Consider the following 19,029-nt stretch of genomic DNA (forward strand, 5'->3'; position numbering starts at 1 on the left):
GACTGCCCAGCGCCACCCGGGAGCCTGAGCCTTGGCAGAGCCGAGGACCTACTGGGGCAAAGGAAATTAATCGATTTTAAAGTAGTTCCCACCGCGTTTTCCCCTTGTTGGGCGAGGTAAGCAGCTGAGCTCGTTCCTCTCCTTTCGGAGTTTACCCCTGTGCCACGCACGGGCTCGTACAGGGGTTTCACGGGTGGGAGGGGGGCGAGGCGGAGGCAGCAGCCAAGAGGTTCACTGGGGCTGCTCTGGGGTTGGCCAGGAAAGCCAACACACGCAGCCGGGTGGAATTCCCCCCAGCGGGGCGATGTCTGGGAAGGGCGCACGCAAACAAACCCATCCGGGCAGGCACAGAGATAAGGGACTGCCAGGTGCCATCAGCATTCCCCAGGGCTTTCTCAACTTCCAGCGTCCTAAAAAACCCACGCTCATGAGGCACGCTTAGGAATCCCCAAAGACTCTCCATTAAGTCACTAATTGCTGCTAATTATTGTGAGAATGATTTGTGAGTGCCGGTAATGTGCTTGGTGCTAAGGAGACTGGAGAGCAGTGCCAGTCCCCAGCCGGTGGCACTGGCGACTGATGGATGCAAAGATCACAAGCAGCAGCTTTAGCAGCAGGCAGCATTCCCTCGCTGTGGAGCCGTCCCAGGGGTGCTGAGCAGGATATGGGCTCCCTGGGGATCACAGAGTGGGCACCTCCCAATAGGTTAAGTGAGATGGGGAGGGGGTGTACAGGTCACCCAAGTGTCCCCTCATCGGTGCTGGAAAGGGTTGTGCTCCAGCTCTTGGAAAAACTACCTTTTCCACCACGACCTTGGGGTGTTTTTTCCAGTAGAAACAGAGGAATGTCATGTTTATCTGAAAAATATTAACAGTCTCTCGTCCATGTATGGTCTCATCACAGGAGATCCAAGTGTACAGACAAGTGTAACATTTCTATAATGATTGTGCCTTTTTTTTTTTTTTTTTTTTTTTTTTGCAGTTGGTATTTCTTCTGCATGAAGATCTTTGCTTCGTTTTGCTCCGAGTAGAAAACAAGAGTCTCTGCCTGACTGGTTGCACTGCACTCCTCCCTTTCCCTCCTTTGCCAAGATGTGTCTGTAGGCATGCTCCCCAAGTTATTTTAAAGACAGGCTGGCACTAAGGCACTCACAGTCAAAGGGGAGGAAAAAGATGAAGACAGATATTTGCTCTTTGCTGGCAGGGGACAGCAAGCCACTGGAAAAGTACCCCTTTGGAGGATAAGAGAGACTCTTCCTCTTTGGATGTCAGAGTAACACACACACCTCCCTGCTCTCCAAAGGGAAAACAACTGCCTGTAGGTAAGCACTCCCAGGCTTAGGCACTCCTCAGTCAGCAACTGCCTACCAGTCTCCACCTCCCTAGCTGCTGTTCTTTGGAGAGAGATTTTTCTTAAAGCAAGTGTTCCCCTGCTCCTTCTCGGCTAAACAAAATGGGCTAAATCTGTGATGGCATCTCCTGCAGAGCCCCTTATTTAGTTTGCTGTCAAAATCATTGCATGTATTTTTTTTTTGCACAATTTTATTTCACAGCATAAAATTAATAGAGAAGGAGAGTGGAGCTTTAAAAATCAGTTGCAAACAGCATGTTCTGATGTAAATGAACACTCTCCAGCAGCATTTGCAAATCTGTAGTGGAGCCTTGTGCATCAGACTGAAAAGGAAAACAAACCAGGGGCCTGGCTACAGAGGAAAGCCTAGGTTTTTCTGTCTTCTTTTTTTCTCTCTTTTACAATTCAAACTGAAAGGGGGAAAAAAGGCTAATAACATGCAGCTGAAAGCTAAATTAGATATTTAAATTTCAGTCTGTTAAGTTAGGGAAGTAGTTGCTGAACACTCCAAAAAGAATATGCTCAAGGTCCACGGTTCTGAACCCCTCTGTGAGATGCTGGGCTCTGCCCTGTCTCCCTCTCCTGTGCAAAATAAGTGCAAGCCAGAGACAGGCATTTCCCACTCAACTTCTGTGACTGTCAGCACCTGATTAGCAAAATGGAAACAGGCCAAGATTGTTTATAGCCTTACAACATCCCTTTAAAATTTTAACTCCACAACACATTGATAAATGATGAATGTGCACCTGAACAAAATCCGATACAAAATTCCTTTTAAAAATTACATTGAAGTGAATGCAAAACATATATGGGAGTTGGAATCTGGGTCTCCAGGCTGCTGCCTGTCTGTCAGGGCAGTCCTCTGAGCCATAGAGATTCATCACTCCCTATAGGAAGTCATTCAGAAGGAGAGCTGTGCCTTGCTAGACAACCCCTAATTTTCATATCTGTTATCTGACCATCACAGCAACAGCCAGAATGAGATTAGGCAGACACATGGATGGATTAGATGGATGCTTTACGTTCCTTCTGATGACAAAAAAAGGGCTCTGGGCAGAACACATCACTTGCCCCAAGGGAGGACAGAAAAGGTGACATTTCTGTAATAAGAAAGTAGCTCCACGGAAAAAAAATTATGTCACCCCCATGAGTAACTCAGCTGGTAGCTTCTCCTTGCCCACTTTGACTCAGTATTTGTGGAAACTTTGCTTTCAATAGCAAAATATTACAAGCCACAAGGCTACAAAGTCAAAATGCTCTGTTTATACATAAAGCTTTTCACTGAAGTCTCTTAATAATTTAAACAGATGCTGTAAAGCAACTTGTTGAAGTGTCTCCTAAGCTTGCTGTTGAAAGCCCATCAGACCATACAGAGGACACAAAAACTGGGATTGCAGATGACCTGGTGAGGCTTTTCCTATCACTGCCAATGTGGTGGGTTGGCTCTGCCTTTTCGTAGGTGCAATATTCTGTTCCTGAGGGAAACAGAGAACCTTTACCTTGAATCTTGCAGGACAATTTGTTGCCTGAAAGGATCCACTGAGATGCAACAAGCTCTGTTTAGAAACGGACATATCCAGCCTGGAGCACGGGGAGACAGTAAAGCATCTGTTTGACTTCCTCAACGGGTTTGCTGTGTGTAAATCATTTATCCCTTCTCCTGCTCCCCTTCCTTGACTCTCACAATTTGTATTTTTGTGTTAAAAAAAGCGATGCCTGCCTTTCTGTTGGTGAGCAGCTTGGGACACATTGCCTGGAGTCTGACCTCAAAGTAGGGTGGGATTTGAATCTGAAATCCACTCGGTTTGATCTCACAAGAACTGCCGCGCTGCACAGCTTGTACATCTTTAGTAAAAGGCAAGCCTTCAAATCCATCCTTTTCAGAGGCCTGTCTCTGTTGTCAGCTGCCATCTTTTGAGAGAAAGATCTAAAATTAGAGAAAAGCTGCCCTCCACTGCTGGAGAATACCGCTGCTGTGACATATGAAAGCAGAAATAAGCTTCAAATAAAGGTCTTCTGCTTAGGCTCACGTAACGAGCAAGAAAGGCTTTGGGTCTTTCCTGTCCAGACCGGCATTTGTGGGATCTGATTTAAATAGGCAGCCACAGCACCGATGCTTATCTTTGTCTGCCTAAGCGTTTATACTTTGCCTGTCATCATAGGTGCCGTTATTTTGATGGAAACCTACAGATCCAATGGTTTTTCTTTTAAATACCTTTCCTAGAAATCCTGAGGGATGCCAGAAGACCCTACTCTTTTCAATAAATCAGTGAAAAAGAAAGAAACCCTCCGTACGGAAACAGCAGCTCGAGACCTTTCAAATGTGGTGGTTGGGATGAGGTGTGGACACTGAGCAGGGACTGAGCTGTGGCTGCAGCCCTGGAGGCCTCGGGTTAAAATCTGTGTCCTTCAGCTCGGCCCGGGGTATCCTTAGGACCCCCCAGAAACGAACACCCGGGGACTGGGAGTCTGGAGTACCTCTGGTAAACACTGCCATATCCCCGCTGACTCCCACTGTTGCCCCTGACACCGTGGTCTCCGTGCTCCACAGCCTCTGCGCTCCGCTGCATCCCTCCCGTTAAACAGCGTTTTCCTGCCCTGGAGGGATTAGTGGGGCTTACAGGGTTAGATCTGCTCTAATGTACCGTGGCACAACAGCCCAGGCGCGGTGCCCAGGGGTGGAGAGCCCTGGGGAGACTCCCTCCTGGTGCCGGAGGGGAGAGAAGCTGGTGCCGCACCAGGGCATGCGAACTAAGACGAGGAATGAGTTCAAGCCTCCCACTACCTACGATAAAGTAGGATTTGACTGGGAGTAAGGCAGTGTTATTGTTTCCCTTTTAGTCTGCGGATTTTACAGTGTCCCGAAAGCAGAGACGCTGCTCTAACACAGCAAGGGTGTATTGCTGAGACTTGCAGCAAAGAAAACAGAAAACAAACCTCCTTCTCTTTCTTTTCTTCTCTTTTTCTTCCTGCTCCCTCCCCACCCTGGGCATCCAAGATCCCCTGTCCCCACTGTGTCATCGCTCAAGCCTGCGCTGCGCTGGTGATGTCATGACTTAAACTACACACTGATGGCTCCAGCAAGGGTCAGGGTGCCTTCCTGCAGCCCAGGCTGGCCGTGCTCAGTCACTCCGGCAGCACTGGCATGCTGTGTCCCACAGAAGCAGGCAGCGGGGGGGAACAAGCAACTTACTGTGAAAGAGGCGTCCCGGGCATCTGGAGAAGTTAAAACTTAGAAACGGCCTCAGCAGTCACCTGGCTGAACAATAGGTTGTTCAGTAGCTGATTTTAAAAAACACTGGCTAAAGGTGAGTACACTGAGGCCAAGCCCTCACCTGCCAGACAGAATTCATTGGGAAGGAATCAATATCGGCACCAAGAGAGAGGGAGAACAACGGGACCAAGGGAAAGGTGCACGTGTGAGGAGGCTTTGCTTTTGCAGGATTAGAGCAGATACCTTCAAAGCTCCTTTTCCACATTGCAAATGCAGGAGAGACTTCTCCCTGTTTTCATCCTCCAGGCTCTCCCTCCAGTGGGGCCCCAGCAGCTCTGGTCCTGTGCACTGGCACCAGAGGCTGTCTGCAGAAGAGGCTCTTATTCAGATCCTCTTCATCACAATGACACGATGGCCAACTTTGTCATGTGCCTGGCAAAAACAGAGGCTTCAGCACAGTGTAAGTGGCTTGCATCCAGGGGCTGAAGTGCCAGCATGTTTTCCAGACCCTTTCAGCTCATGAGACAGACCGTGACAGGGGAAAAACAAAATTAATAGCTGGGCTGCAAGTGCAGGTAACGCAGACACACGGTACAGGGGACAGACTGTGGAAGGTAGAATCTTGTGGGAGAAGGTACCCAACAGCTTATGGGGGAGTGGGATTTGGTCACTGGAGTGAAAAGGAACCAATTTTTCTTAGGCAGGAGTGGTAGAAGTTTTACTGCCTGAACAACTAAAGTGTAACCAGGGTGGCTCATCAACCCCCGGCATCACCCCAACACTGGTGTTATTGTTGGTACTGCAAAGGGATTGGATCAGGTTATTAAAGGCCATGTCTAATTGAGCACAGCCAAAAGTGCATATACTTTTTTTAGTATCAACAACACTTTAGGCCTGATTTGAAAGCCAATGAAACCACTGGGAAAAATTCAGTTATTCCCTTGAGTTTTCTCCTCTGAGACTGGCCTTATGGGAATAGTCCCACAAGAACCCAAGCTGCCAGTGGAACTTGGCTACTTGCATGCTACATAGATGGAAAACCAGGACATATTGCTTAAACATGAGTATTAGTGAGTCCCTGTTGCTTGCTACAATATTACTGCCATGCATGACCACGGAGGATTTGCTCCAGAGCCTTGCTTCATCCCTCTCTCACCTCTCCTCTCCTCTGCTCGTGGAGCTCTGTGTGTCAGAAGCAAAACCTGATTGAAAACAGGTTATTTATTTTAAGCCAAGACATTCGGATCAAGTTCTTAGGATGTCCACTGGCTAAAATACCTGATCCTTAATCTCTGCTTAGCCTCTGACTTTGCACTTGACTTAGGAGGAGGGTGTGATCCTGTGCTGCTGGGATGAGTGCTGATGCAGCCCCAGAAGATCACGAGCAAGAAGGTTGGCAGAGCAGGAATAAATAGGGAAATGAGCAGCTGCCAGAAACCCATGGGGCCAAGGCATGACATCTGTTCTCAGGCAGGACCCAGCTGCTGAAAGCAAAGTGTCTCTGTGTGGGCAGTGGGTGTTGGCCTTGTTTGCCAGGCAGCCCATGGTCTTTACAGCATGGGGGCTGCCCTAGATATTGGCCAGCGCAGCTGGCTCTCTCCAGGGTTACATTGCCATTTTCAGGTGCTCCTCCAGTTTATGAGTAGAGAAATATGTGTTTTGGTGAAGACCTTTGGACAGAATTTGGCCACTCTCAAGTGCTGTAGAAAGCTCACTTCCAGGACACCTACCTCCTGGTTACACCCAAGCCACATGCAGAGCAATACATCCCTCTGGCTTGGTGTCAGTGTCTTTCGATGGCCCCTTTCAACAGCAGCCTGTCTCAGCTGGGACATTGTGCTGTGCATCCCTCCCATGTCCCTTGACTTGCCCTGGCTTCCCAGAGTGCTTTCCAGCCTGCACAGGGGGATCGAGCTCCACCAGATTCCTTGGGTGAAGGAGACAGGCAACCCAGCAGGGATTCCCCTACTGCCCCATATATGTGATTGCTCCCAAGCTATCCCAAAACACACCCTTAGTGAGGAACTGACACCAAAAAGAGAGGCAGAGCTGGCATTACCCTAAAAGCTTGCTTCTGCTGCTTGGAGGGCATCTCCCTGCCTGGCTCCTCATGTCCATCAGCAGGTTGCCCGATCTGGGAGCAGCTGAGCCAGGCCTGGGGTGGACAGAGTGTTGTTGCATCCAGGGACTTGCTTCTCCCAGCAGCCCTGCACCTTGAAAGAAAGACTCGACCCTCTGCTGTGCAGCTCCCAAGGAGAAAGCAGGAAAGTGGTCAGTGCAGAGTTAAGCATGTTTTTAAGCTGTTAAAATGCTCTTCTTCTACTTCCATTGTTAGTAAAGGGAAATGGGAAAGTCAAACTCCTCCACATTTGGGGATAGTGGGTCTCTTGGTGCTCATGAACAGCAGGATCAGCAGAAATGAGGTGCCTTTGCTGTGATGCTGCAGAGCTGGAGCAGTGCCATGGTGGGGTGGGGAGCTCTGGGCATTCAAACAAAAGAAGTGGACACAGTTAAAAGGATTTTCTGATATTTGTTTAGCTTGGCTGCTACACTTTGCTGAAGAAAAGGAAGGTTTTTGCTAAAGTTGAAACAAACAGTAGATCAGAACATTAAATAAAGGGTTAGCAAACCTGCCAGTAGTGCTAAGTCAGGTATGCTGATGAGGTCAAAATTTAATTCCACACTGCAATTGGAAATTTCAAGTGCAAGTGTTCACAGCAAGCCAGATTACATTACCTATCAAACCTCCAGGTGCTCTGAGGAGTCTCCTCCATTGTCATTTGTCCGATCAGTATTTACAATAGTAAAATTCACTGTGGAAACAGAGACAGAAGGAGATCAACTTTTTAGTCTATATAGGGTAGACACAGACTGGAAAGCTGGAAGTTGTCCAGCCTAACGTGGGGCCTCTTGTAGACTGACAAGACCTGCAGTGCCATTTAAGCATCTTCCTCTGATCTTCCCCCCTGTCCCTGTCCACCCCCTCAGCTCCTCCATTAAATTGTACTAAGAGTAATTGAAAAGTGCTAGTTCAGTGAGATCAACAGAAGAGGGCTGGAAAGATAAGGAGAGTGCACCTAGGAGGATTGTGGCTCATGCAGGGATGTTCAGCAGGTAGGTTGATTGGGGTGCTGGCAGGGAGACGCACAAAACTGCCAGTGCTGTGATATCAGGCCTCTGCTCGGTGCAACATATTAGCTCAGGCCAAAAAAATAAGCAGTATAATGGAGTAATGTTGCTCCTGCTCCAACAGCATCCTGTGGATCCACCTGAGGATCTCCTGAGCATTTGGTGGAAACAGAGGTGTTCATCTTCTCATTAATCCTTTGGCAAAATGAGCAGCACAAGTAGCTCCTTGCAGGGGTGAGTAAGAGGTGCACAGCCTAGGTTGTGTGTTCCTTGCTCAACATTGTACTGTCCATCTGCAGAAAACCCAGGAGCAGATCTGGTGATACACAACATCCGAGTTTGTGACTTAAGAGTAGTAATTATCATAATTAAGCAGTGGTCTCAAAATACTCCCTGGGTTACGAATGCTTCTGTGCTCAAGTAAACTCCCATTTACCTAACTGAGCAAGGGCACAGCAATTTTGCCCCAGAAGGCTTTGTATGGCATATTAAATTTGTATCCTCAAATTACACATCTAGTTAAAGCACTCATAAGTAATTTTCCTAACTGTTTGCAGAATAAACCTATTACCAAGTTAAAATTAAATGAGCAATTATCATATAGCATAATATAATATAAAAATTCACTCCTTACAATCCGATCTAAAATTCACCAAATAGAACAGCAATGCTGTGTAACTAAGCAAACAGGATAGGTGTGAAATTAAACAGGATATAGATGCATTGTGAGAGAGAGATTTGGTGGTGGAAATGAGTCACCTCTTTGTCAACAGCACTGCTACCAACTGCAGCGTGCTGCGTAGAGGGGAAGTAGGGCATCCAGGACAACAGTGGCTGTGCAAAAATGACACCAGTGCCACCCCAGTCTGCACTTGGACACCTTTAACAGCAGGAAGTGCCACAAGTGAAGCTCAGAGTGCCCAGGCTGGAGAGCTATGCAGGGTGAGGGTCCCCATCCCTGCTCCATCCACTGGCACAGCTCCAATCCACTGCCGTGGGAGATGCCTCCACCTAGAAAGGATGACTGAAAGCTTATGGGCAATATTGAATCCATGCAGTGCCTCTGGTAAATAAAGTCAGATAGTGCGATGTTAGAGCTGTTCTAGTGCCCAGTTGAATTCACAAATGAACTCCCTTTGACGACCTTGCTCCAACATGCCCAAAAAGGGTGGCAGTACTGTGGCCCATGCAGCCCAGGTCCTGCCCTGCAGCCAGCCTCAGGCTTCACTCTCAGTTGCCAGCACAGTCCAGTGGGTGCAATCCTGCTTTCAGGTGTACCAGCACAAACCCAGGACTGGGCTGTGATCCCAAATTCATCCCAGAGATGCCCTGTTTCCAGCCCCTCTTGCTGGTGGTCCCACAGAGAGGCTGCAAGAGGCTGATGTGTCCTGATGGCGGCCTTCTCTGAAGGACAGCACTGCTGGGAGCAATGGACCAACACACCAGGCTACCTGACTCTGTCCAGACATCACATGGACCACAGCTCCTTTCATGTGAAGTCCCATGCCAGCCTGCCATGGGGGCATCACACTCCCTAGGGGGCAGAAAATGGGTGCCCTGATTTAAAAAGCAAGGAAAACTGACTTTGTTCCACACTATTTTGCACATTAATTGTTGCATAAACGCATTCAAATATTTGTAAGGTTGATTGAAAATGTTGCTAAATCAGACTGCTCAGATTTAACCACCAGAAATTAAATCAGATAATAAACAATCAGCATTTCATTCCTACAAAAGGATGATAATTTTGTAGGATGTTGAGTTTATATTGTCTATGCACCTGCAAGTGGAATGCTAGTGATAGAGTGAGATTTGATAGCAAATTGGACTGGCAGACAGTTTTTGAACATAATTACTCAAAAGAAACCACCCGGAATCAATATAATCATAGTGCAACTGATTTTTAATTTCCAGTGATATGAAAAAGTACCATTCACATGAGGGAGTTACTGACTTTGGTTTGTAATCGTGGAACGTCTGTATTGTAGCCAAGATAATTAAATAAATGCTAAGTATTTCTTACTTTGTAATACAGAATAAATAAATAAAGAAATAAATAAAGGTGCCTCCTAAACAGCAAAATGAACAAAAGGGAACATGGCAGCCCACTCAATCCACAGTTAGACACAATCTATACTTGTTGCAGTTGTGAAATTCTGGGAATACAGTCAGCAATTTCTGTTGAGGCAGACAATTAGCAGTGGCATTAAGAGATGGTGGGGACACAAAGCCCAAGTGCCGGAAAGGAAGCACTGCTCCAAAATTCCATCTGAAATTTGGTGTGTGATGCTGAACTCTGTCCTGCAGGAAAAGGGACTGCCCTGGCAAAGAGGGAGGTGCCCGGGGACTCAGTCTGCCCTCTCTGCTCTTGTCTTTCAAGGTAGGAAAATGCTGTACAGCCATCAAAAGGAGTGAGACAGAAGTGTGAGGGCCCTTTTCATCTCCTCTGATTGTGGAGGCACTCGGTGAGGGTGTGGCAGAGGAAGCAGCTGCTCACAGCTGCCTGTGCATCAGAGGGGAAAGCAGCCATCAGGTCATGTGGTGACTGGAGAATGAGTCCAAAAAACACATGGTGTGTGTTAGGAGGAGCAAAACAAACTGTCCCGTAGCAAATTGGTCTTGAGAGGAAAAGGCTGAAGCAATTACGTTAATTTCATCTGGGATGGGAAGTCATCCCCAACCTGCTTTTATTCTCTAAGCAATCTTTTTAACCAGTTTTGGTGTTTGTTCTGGATGTCATTCTCTTAGCTGGAAGCTGCCGAGGCACAATGGTCTTAAAGCCCTGTATCCTGAAACACATATCTGAGATGAGACAAAACTGGATTCTCGCCTTCTTATCCTGCTTTTTTTTCGGGGAGGCCAGAATTAGATCCTGCCTTCTCATGGGGGGAAACATTAAGAATAATTTCTCCCTCTGATCCTGTTGAGCATCATGGACAAAAGAACATAGACCCTGTGCATCTGCAGAAAAATGAGGTGCTTCCTCTCCCCTCCACCAGGAACTTGCCTGGCAGCAGGCGTGGGTATTTCTGATGAAGTAGCCAAAGAGCAAAACACGCCTTTCTGCTTTTGTGCTGCCTTTGTGAGGGTTGTGTGAGAACAGACAATACCTGAGCTGATGGGATGCCTGGCAGCCCACAGCCTTCAAACAGCTCCTGGAGATGCTGAACTGGCAGAGTGAGTTCCCAGTGAATCCCGGCTTTGCAGGACACGGCACTGCCGGGCTCTGGGAACCACGTAAAGTGCTGCAGCACTTTGATCCGAGGCTCAAAGCCAAAAGAGCATCACTGAATCACAGCCCCATCTCCTGTGCACCTGAGCACCAGAGGGGAATAGAGGAGCCTGTGCTGGGCACCAGGGGATCCCACATGGCACAGATAGATGCCTTGGCAGCACAGCAGGGAAACTGGGGATGCTCAGGGAGCTCTCAAACCCAGGGACGCTCAAGGGGATCTCAGGGTAGGTGCAAGTTCCTGAGGCACTGCCAGCCTACATGAGGGGAATGCAGGAATACCCTAGGAACAGATAAAACAAACTGTGACAGCTCCTGAGCCCCTCCTTCTAATCAGCATAATGATGTCTTTAGGGTCATATGCCGCTTTTTGTCTGGCAAAGTGTCCCTGGTGACGGGGCAGCATTTAGGCCAGGAAACTTGTCCTTGTCCCAGACGTAGGGGCACCAAAGAATGGGTGTTTATACACGGCAGTGTAGCGCCCAGCTTATCCTTCAGGCTTTTGGCCAAACCAGCCTGCTCCACTATATATATTTAAGATTGATAATTCCTGTCACAAAAAAGCCCCAAGCAGTTGGCCTGGCTTTAATAAAACACAAGTCAGTGGTGCCTTCTCTGTTTCACTCAAGGGTGAAATAAAAGTTGTGTTCATCCTTCACAGAGCTAGGAAAGGACATGCATCAGAGCATTTCAGGTGAAACCCCCAAACTCTCGAGATTAGGCTACCCAACCCCATGAGAGGTTTTTCCCATCCTGCAGGAGTCAGCAGCAGCACAAGTTAAAAAGCTGACCCAGGATTCAGGCACCGGAGACCAGTCACATCAAGTGTCTCAATGGTCCTCACTTTTCTGTGTAATCATGGTTAAAGCAGTCCACCAGCTCCCTGGGGTTAAGACGCTGTGGGGCTCAGTCACTTCACTTTTGCATCTCAAAGAAAGAAAATTAGAACAAAAAAAAAAAACCCACTGCTATATGCTCAAGGAATCCAGAGGCTAGAAGGTAACCTATACCAAGGACAGTCAGCTTTCATTCTGAATGGGTGTACTTCTCTCCTGTGTAGCCTGTGTGCCACACCACTGGAGATGACAGATCCTTTCTTTACCATACCTGTCTCACAAAACCCCAGGCAGACTTCATAACTCCATGCACAATTAACAATGAACCATGCTTACAAATGACATCCAACACAAGTCTAACAAGAAGCAAAGATTTAAAAGGGTGTGTTAACTATTTATTTTTTCTTTTGAAGAGCCCATTTGAGAGTGGCAGTGTCCCCAGACATGCCTGTTGTATTCCCAGGCAATGATACAGCCCTGCAGAATGGTTAAAAATAAACTTGTTGAAAGGCTCTCTCTCTCACATGCTCCGGGGGAATTTCCTGTGACTGCTACCTGCAGGGTATGCTTAGCAGTGACACGCAGAGAAGTGCTGGCACACTTCATCAGTCTTGCCCCACCCTGTCACCAGGGAGTGGATCTGCCGGGAAAGGGCTTTGCTGACTCACCAGGTAGGATTCAGGTGCCTAAATATCAGTGTCTAGTGCCATTTAAAACGTCCTAGGGGATCCTGATTGATTCCCATCAGCTGCTTTGGGAGGGTGGATGTTTCTGGCTTGTTCTTTGCCGAGTCTGCCCTCCTCAGATATCCCCAGGTCTTTAAAAGGTGCTGGGATTTAGGAGACCCCCAGTATTCCCCCCTTGGGTCAGACAGATCAGGCATGCAGGAGGTCAGCATAGAGAGCAGAATGTCTATGTGGTTCCTATCAAGCCAGCTTTTATAGAGTAAACCACACGTGCTCCCAGGTATGGCATGGCTCCTACAGGAAATCACATCATCTCACTGTCCTCCAGGTGAGATTTATTCAGTGGGGACAACTGAGAGGCCCCAATATTTTTCCTTCTCTGTGCCTTCTGAACCAGGCAGGAGAAATACGACATAAAATATGCTTTTCCCCAATGAGATCTTTTTAAAGTAAAAATATAAATTGTAATAGAAAATTTCAAATAAAATGAAAAATGACAGCATCTTGTGGGGAGGAAGTGCAGGCATTTACTGTTCTGTTTTATTCAAATCGGTCATCTCTTTACTTTCTGGTTTATTTTTTCTCTCATGAGACCTAAGAGTCTGATGGGAACTGTCTGAATATCCCCAATGAGCTCAGGCCCCATCCTGAATGACTGACTACCCTAGATGTTACCTGGACAGGAAAGTTTTGCCAGATGCCCTAGCACAGGAACAGAGATGACACTACTATTGTTGTATAACTGCCTTCTTCATTTGCTGTTCATTTCTTTCCCAAGTTTAACCACAAAAGAAAAAAAATAAAAACGGTATGTTAGTGTAGCTGCTCTGTGTTAACACCTCAGACTGCACCCAGAAAAGCTTTCCCACAAAGGAGGAAGGTGAAATCCCTGCAATCTATTATCCTGGTCAGAGCTCTGTGGATGTCAGCAGATCAACAAGCTCCTGTGTGCAGAGCACAGAATGAAGGGTGTTGCTGAGTGACTTGAGGGACCAGTATCAGACTAGAAAACATATAATAAGGAATAAAAAGAAAGATTTTCAAAGTTTTCCACAGTCTCTAGGCACCTGGGAGCTTCAAAACCTTCCCTCCTAACCCTTCTGTGGGTTCCTCCTCTGTCCCTTGGAGTCCAGACCACTACTTCAGTTATTTCTGGGAAAAACTGGACACGAAGTGTTATGAGGCAGAGCTCAAAAGCTGCTTTGCCAGTCTGGAGGAAACAATCAATTTGTGGGGAGGGTGTGAGTTGGTCACAGTCCCCTCAAGTGCCAGGATGGTCTTTAAGCTCCCAGCCCCAGGGAGAAGAAAGTTTCCTGTCTGTGAAGCAGAGGGCTGTACCAAGCATTTCCAAAGAGATACCATGACACCATTAATCTTTAGGGCATGCAATGAAAACTGGTGTCTGGATAAGGTTTATGAAACACAGGAGACTGCAGGGGAAATAGGCCTCTCAGGAGAAAATGCACATTCAAGAGCAGGGCTTGTCCAGAAGCGGGAATCCTGGCAGGGGGAAGCAGCAGATTGCCTCTTACCACCAAAGGTTACACAAGCAGATGGACACATATATTTAGCTGGATGTAATGAGAGGGAAACCTGAGGAGCTGACCTGGAGAATAAACATTCAGAAGAGCTGCAGTTCTTTATTTCAATGCAGCTGTTTTATACCCCAGTAATTTAGTATACTCTTTTTGTAGTAGATATACTGCTACCAGTACCCACCAGAGCACCGTGTAGCTGGTTGCTGCCACTGATAGGGACTCATAGAGAAGGGAAAGCCACAAGGACACAGTTCTCAGCCCCAGTTCCCAGGGCTCCCTGAGGAGTGAGCGTCCAGATTCGGAGCAGAGTTGAGCAACACTTTTAACAACTTAGGACACCAACACAGAGATGCAGTTGGGAGTTGTCCTCCAAAACCAAATGAGGGATGTTGCTGCCTCCATTTGGCAAGGGTTACTTATCTGTTTCCTGGACACAATCCTTTTTACTGGATGCAGTATCTGCCCTTGGAGCTTACACAGACATAAAAGAGGAGGCTAAAAAAAGCACCCTGGCACTGATAGGCTGATAGCACAGGTTTGAGGGGAAGGTTAAGAGTGCCTGATAAACAGCTCATCAAATTGTTTACAAAAGCCACATAATACTGGATCCTGTTAATTCTTAAACTTGTGTGTAACAGGGTTATTTTCATTCCAGATTGAGTTACCAGGCCACGTTTCATCTGTCTCCCCTTGTCCACAACGTACTTCCAGCAGCTGCCTGGTCCTTTTCAGTGGAGGAGCCTCACCATTCCTGCCCTGGCCTACCCTGGCCCTGGTTAATGCTGCCAACCCACTGGTTGGCAGAGCTGCTGGAGCTCACTATAGCCACTCTCTCTGCTGTCACAGATCCACATTTTCTCTGAGTCCTGCAGCCCTTGATGTGCAGCTGGGGTGGCAACGAGAATGAAGGGGGTGCCTAGGGTAGGACCTCATCCTGGGGATGCTGCAGGTACTATTGAAGCTTTGAAGTACAGTCTCAAGTCAGAGAGTCACTTACTGTCTAGTTTCATACAGTCTGGTGATGCCCAAGCCCTCCTGCAGGAGCAGCAGCACATTTGAGAAGTGGATCCTTTGTCAGAAAAACTCAAAATTCATGGATTAGAGTCCAGTCATAACTTTTCCACTATCACTCTGTCCTCTCTGCTTTAATGCAAAATGACTTATTTTGCATTCCTGAAGACAAACCTGCACTTTGGAATCTTTCCCAATCTTTGCTGTGCCTCCCACAAGTGGGCATCTCTATAATTTCCAAGAAGGCATTGAGCAGACTCGTCTGCAAGGGGAGAAGAGGGGTGTGGTTGAGGGGCACACAGGAGCTCTCACAGTCCCAGCCCCACAGTGCCCTCAGCAGAGGCTTCCCCATCCTCTCACCCCTGCACCCCCACCTCCCATCACCCTGCCTTTGGGTCAGCTCTGGCCTCCTGCAATTCATTGACCTCCCCGCAGAGATTCGTCACTTCTTCAGTGCTCTGATAGTCAGGACATGATCTCCTTGCCTTTTCCCAGTGTTTTTTGTCCTCTTGCAATGTAAATTAATGCAGGATGTGCCTTGGCCTCTCTCTCCTGCTACCTTCCTTTGGGAATATTAAGGAAAACAGTTAATTATATTTTTTTTCCCATTTACCAGTGGCCAGCTCACATCAATAAATTATCCTTACCACGTCTTGCAAGTAAATTTGCTGTCTCCTCTTGAGACCTTTTCCCTTGCATGTCTGAAGAGTTTCATATTCACCTTGATCTCTTGCACAATATTTCTTTCATTGCTTATTTTTGTTTTTGTGTGTTTGTCTATGTATGTGCACACGTGCGTGTTACTTCTTGTACTTGCTCCCCTGTACCCTGTAACAGTTCCCTCCCTTCTCTGGGGTAATATTTTACACTGCACAAATGTCTCTCTCTTATCCTTGATTATTTTCTGTTCTTCCATACTCATTCACAGTGCTCTGTTTTAACTCCCATGGTATTTATTACTGTGTGGCATATAAAACCTGTGGATGGGCCATGATTTATGTGCCACTGCTTTTCATCTTCTGCCAGCCCACCTCATGTCCTTTATCTTGCATGGTTCAAACTCACCAGTGCTTCTTGTTTTCCACTAAGCAGTTGCACTAGAAGGAGATATCTCTGTTGCTCCCTGTTTGGGAACTGTTTCCACCTTGTTTTATGGTTTAGTGGAACCATAGGCTCTATCTCTCTTCAGTTGAGACCTCCAAGGACCATAAGCACTTGGCTGACCCCAAACTTAGCTCACAGCTCCACAGGGCCATGCTGTCTGATGGCCCCTGCCAGCCCTCCTTGTGGGCTGATGTGGGTTGAGTCCAGCTGTGCTCCAGCCCTTCTTCATTGCAGGGAGCACAACATGGCTTTTCCTCACCAGCTGCTGGTCCAAGAACTGTGCTGACCTTTGGGAATGCTGCTGTACCCAGCCCCAAGCTGACACTATTAGTGGAAATTGTGGGCTCTCAGATGAGCCTCCATCCCTAACCCGACCTTTGTGTGAAACATACAGGTGAGGTCAGATGTGATTTTGGACATTATTCAAATGCCTTTTTGATGCAGGGCAAGAGCAGTTGTGGATGCCTGGCTGTGGGCTGGCTCAATGCCACACTGAAGCTGGAGGGATTGGACAGACATAAAAAAGAGTGTAGTGGAGCAGAGTCACCACAGAGCTCTCCCCAGCGCCACAGGAAATGTCATGGTTAAATCAAAAGGGGTGCCAGAGGGGCTGTGAAAGCAGAGAAACCTAGGAAAGGGTGAAGTGGTGAATCTGCTCTGTCCTCTGGAGATCAGGCAGGGCTGGGTTTATCTCAGCCATCCCAGCCAGAAATCTGTTTAAGTCATCCTTTAATCTGTTGAAAGAGCTAGGGTTGGCCTCTGATTTGAATCACCCTGAACCAGTCCCATATACCATTGTCCTAATGCCTCTTATCTCAGTTATTTCTAAACATTCCTCAGCAGCAATTACACCTTTCCTCTCCAATCTCCCCCAAAGCATCCTTTACTATTTACCTGCATTGATTTTTCCCATCTCATTTTATTTATGCCTATTGTGCCTTGAATTATAAAGCAAATGGCAAATTTCCAGACTCTAGCATGCTCCTGAGTCCCTCTGTGTTTCTGTTCTCTTTCCTACCTCTTCCATACACCACAAATTGCTTCCATTAGTGAAGATACCTTACGAACTTACAGAGGGAAGCCTTGAAGAGGAAGTGTACAACTTTTTTTTAATGTCTAACACCTTCCTTTTATTTTATCAGTGGGCTGATGTGTCCTCTCATACTCTCTCTAGATACTTCTGCACTCTTTACCATGGATTTCTTGTTACATAAAAGAAAAATGCCTTGTAACATGGAAACATGCTCTTAATCCTATATTTAAAAATCTTCAGGCCTAGATATGTCTTTCTTGGACAATGCCTTTAAATACCGCAATTAATCCCAGGGAAGAGACAACTTGTCTGTTGGAATGCTTGTAAAGTCCTATGGGACAAATAAGTTACTAAAGGCAGGTAGATAGTATTTTAGCACAAGTAGTTCTGATGAATTCTCCTCAGACACCTCATCCAGAACATACACTGCATATTAGAAATGAATAAGAAGTTCATCTGAATTTCGTGTTGTGGACAAATGAAGGTAGGTGGTGGAAGGTGGTCAGCGTGGGCTCCCAGAGCTGGGGCTCCTCAGTCACAGGAGGTGATGGGATATCAGAGCTTGTGTCCACTTGCACAGGACCTCCTGGGACAGGTCATAGATTTAAGAGCCAGCAACGGGCTAAAGCATCTGTAGACTCACGTCAGCGGATAATCACTACTGGTGACTCCTCAGCACATTCAGTAAAGCCTTAACAGATACAAATCTGCTTGTGCCCATTAAAGAACATCTCCAAGATTGTATCTGCAAAGCAAAACATCAGCTGTTTCTTTAGGATGGACTTCCTCTGACCAGAGTAAGGTAATGAGCCAGGGACAACCTGAAGGGAGAAATCAGAACTGCTGTGGGAAACGACAGGCTCCAATAACTAGAAAATGTAAACACATAGGGAGAAAAACCTCAAGTGTTTATGCTTTTTGGTTTGCTTAAACGTGTTGCTTCAATTCTATTTTGTTAGGTACACATTTCTTTTCGCTTTCTGACAATGATTCTGCCTCTCCTTTCTTTTCCTGACTGCCATTGCCAAACGTTGCTGCTAACTGGCACTAGAAAAGCAAGAGCAGAGAGGAACAAAGAAACTACTGTCAAACAAAAGCGGGCATAAATAAATAGAGTTTTCCTGTGGTACTTCTGAAAACTAGACAAAACCTTCTTTCTCTTCCAAAAGAAACCATTTTGTAATGAATCATTCATTCCAGGGGGCTCACTGTTCAGCTGATGAACATGCGTAATGCTCAGTTACAGTGGTGCAGGTGCTGTGACAGGAGGGGATAGCAAAGTGTATAGAAAACACATCAGTTCTGGGGTGCTACACAGATTGCAGCATCTGCCCTGCTAGGAAGTGACCTGAAACTATACTTTCAATTTTCCCTCTTCAGGACTGGACCTTGATTCTTGGTCATTATGATGCAGGGTTTTACATATCAGTGAGCATCTTTCCGATAACTTTCACATCTCTGAATCAACCCCCAAGTGGGTTAATAATGTCAAGGCAGCTCCCTCTTTACCAGCTTGGAAATATTCTTGTTGAGGAGGGAAAGCATGTTGCTAAACAGAGGTCTCTGATGAGATCAAGTCCTGCCTTCTTGAATGGCAGTTTGGTGTTTGGGCTTTAGAGATAAGGTAGTGCTATTCCATGGGTTTTTTCAGCAGGAGCCCCACCTGTGAAGGTGAAGGAGGGGTTGTACCTTCGAGGGCAGCTGCTGTGGGCTCAGATGCCACCAGGTTGCTGGACAGTGTACCGGCAACTAACTCCAGTGGGAAATCAGAGGTGAACTGATCACTAATTGGCAACATGGGGGTTTTTCCTCTGGGTGAAAGGCTGTGGGACACCCAGCCCTCTGAGGTGCTGCTGGCTTCAGGGATGAGATGGTCACTCCTCACTCCTCACCAGT

The 19,029-nt window shown here is 46.9% G+C and overlaps 1 long non-coding RNA gene across 1 annotated transcript; it reads left to right on the forward strand.

Annotated features, from left to right (window-relative positions):
• The first annotated feature begins 102 nt into the window (after nt 1-102).
• LOC116782755 lies at nt 103-3,489 on the forward strand. Its single transcript, XR_004355341.1, has 3 exons — nt 103-116; nt 982-1,321; nt 2,864-3,489. It is a non-coding gene; the product is annotated as an uncharacterized LOC116782755 (long non-coding RNA).
• The last annotated feature ends 15,540 nt before the right edge of the window (nt 3,490-19,029 follow it).

This window comes from Chiroxiphia lanceolata, chromosome 2 (assembly GCF_009829145.1).
Source record: "Chiroxiphia lanceolata isolate bChiLan1 chromosome 2, bChiLan1.pri, whole genome shotgun sequence".
NCBI classification, from domain to species: domain Eukaryota; kingdom Metazoa; phylum Chordata; class Aves; order Passeriformes; family Pipridae; genus Chiroxiphia; species Chiroxiphia lanceolata.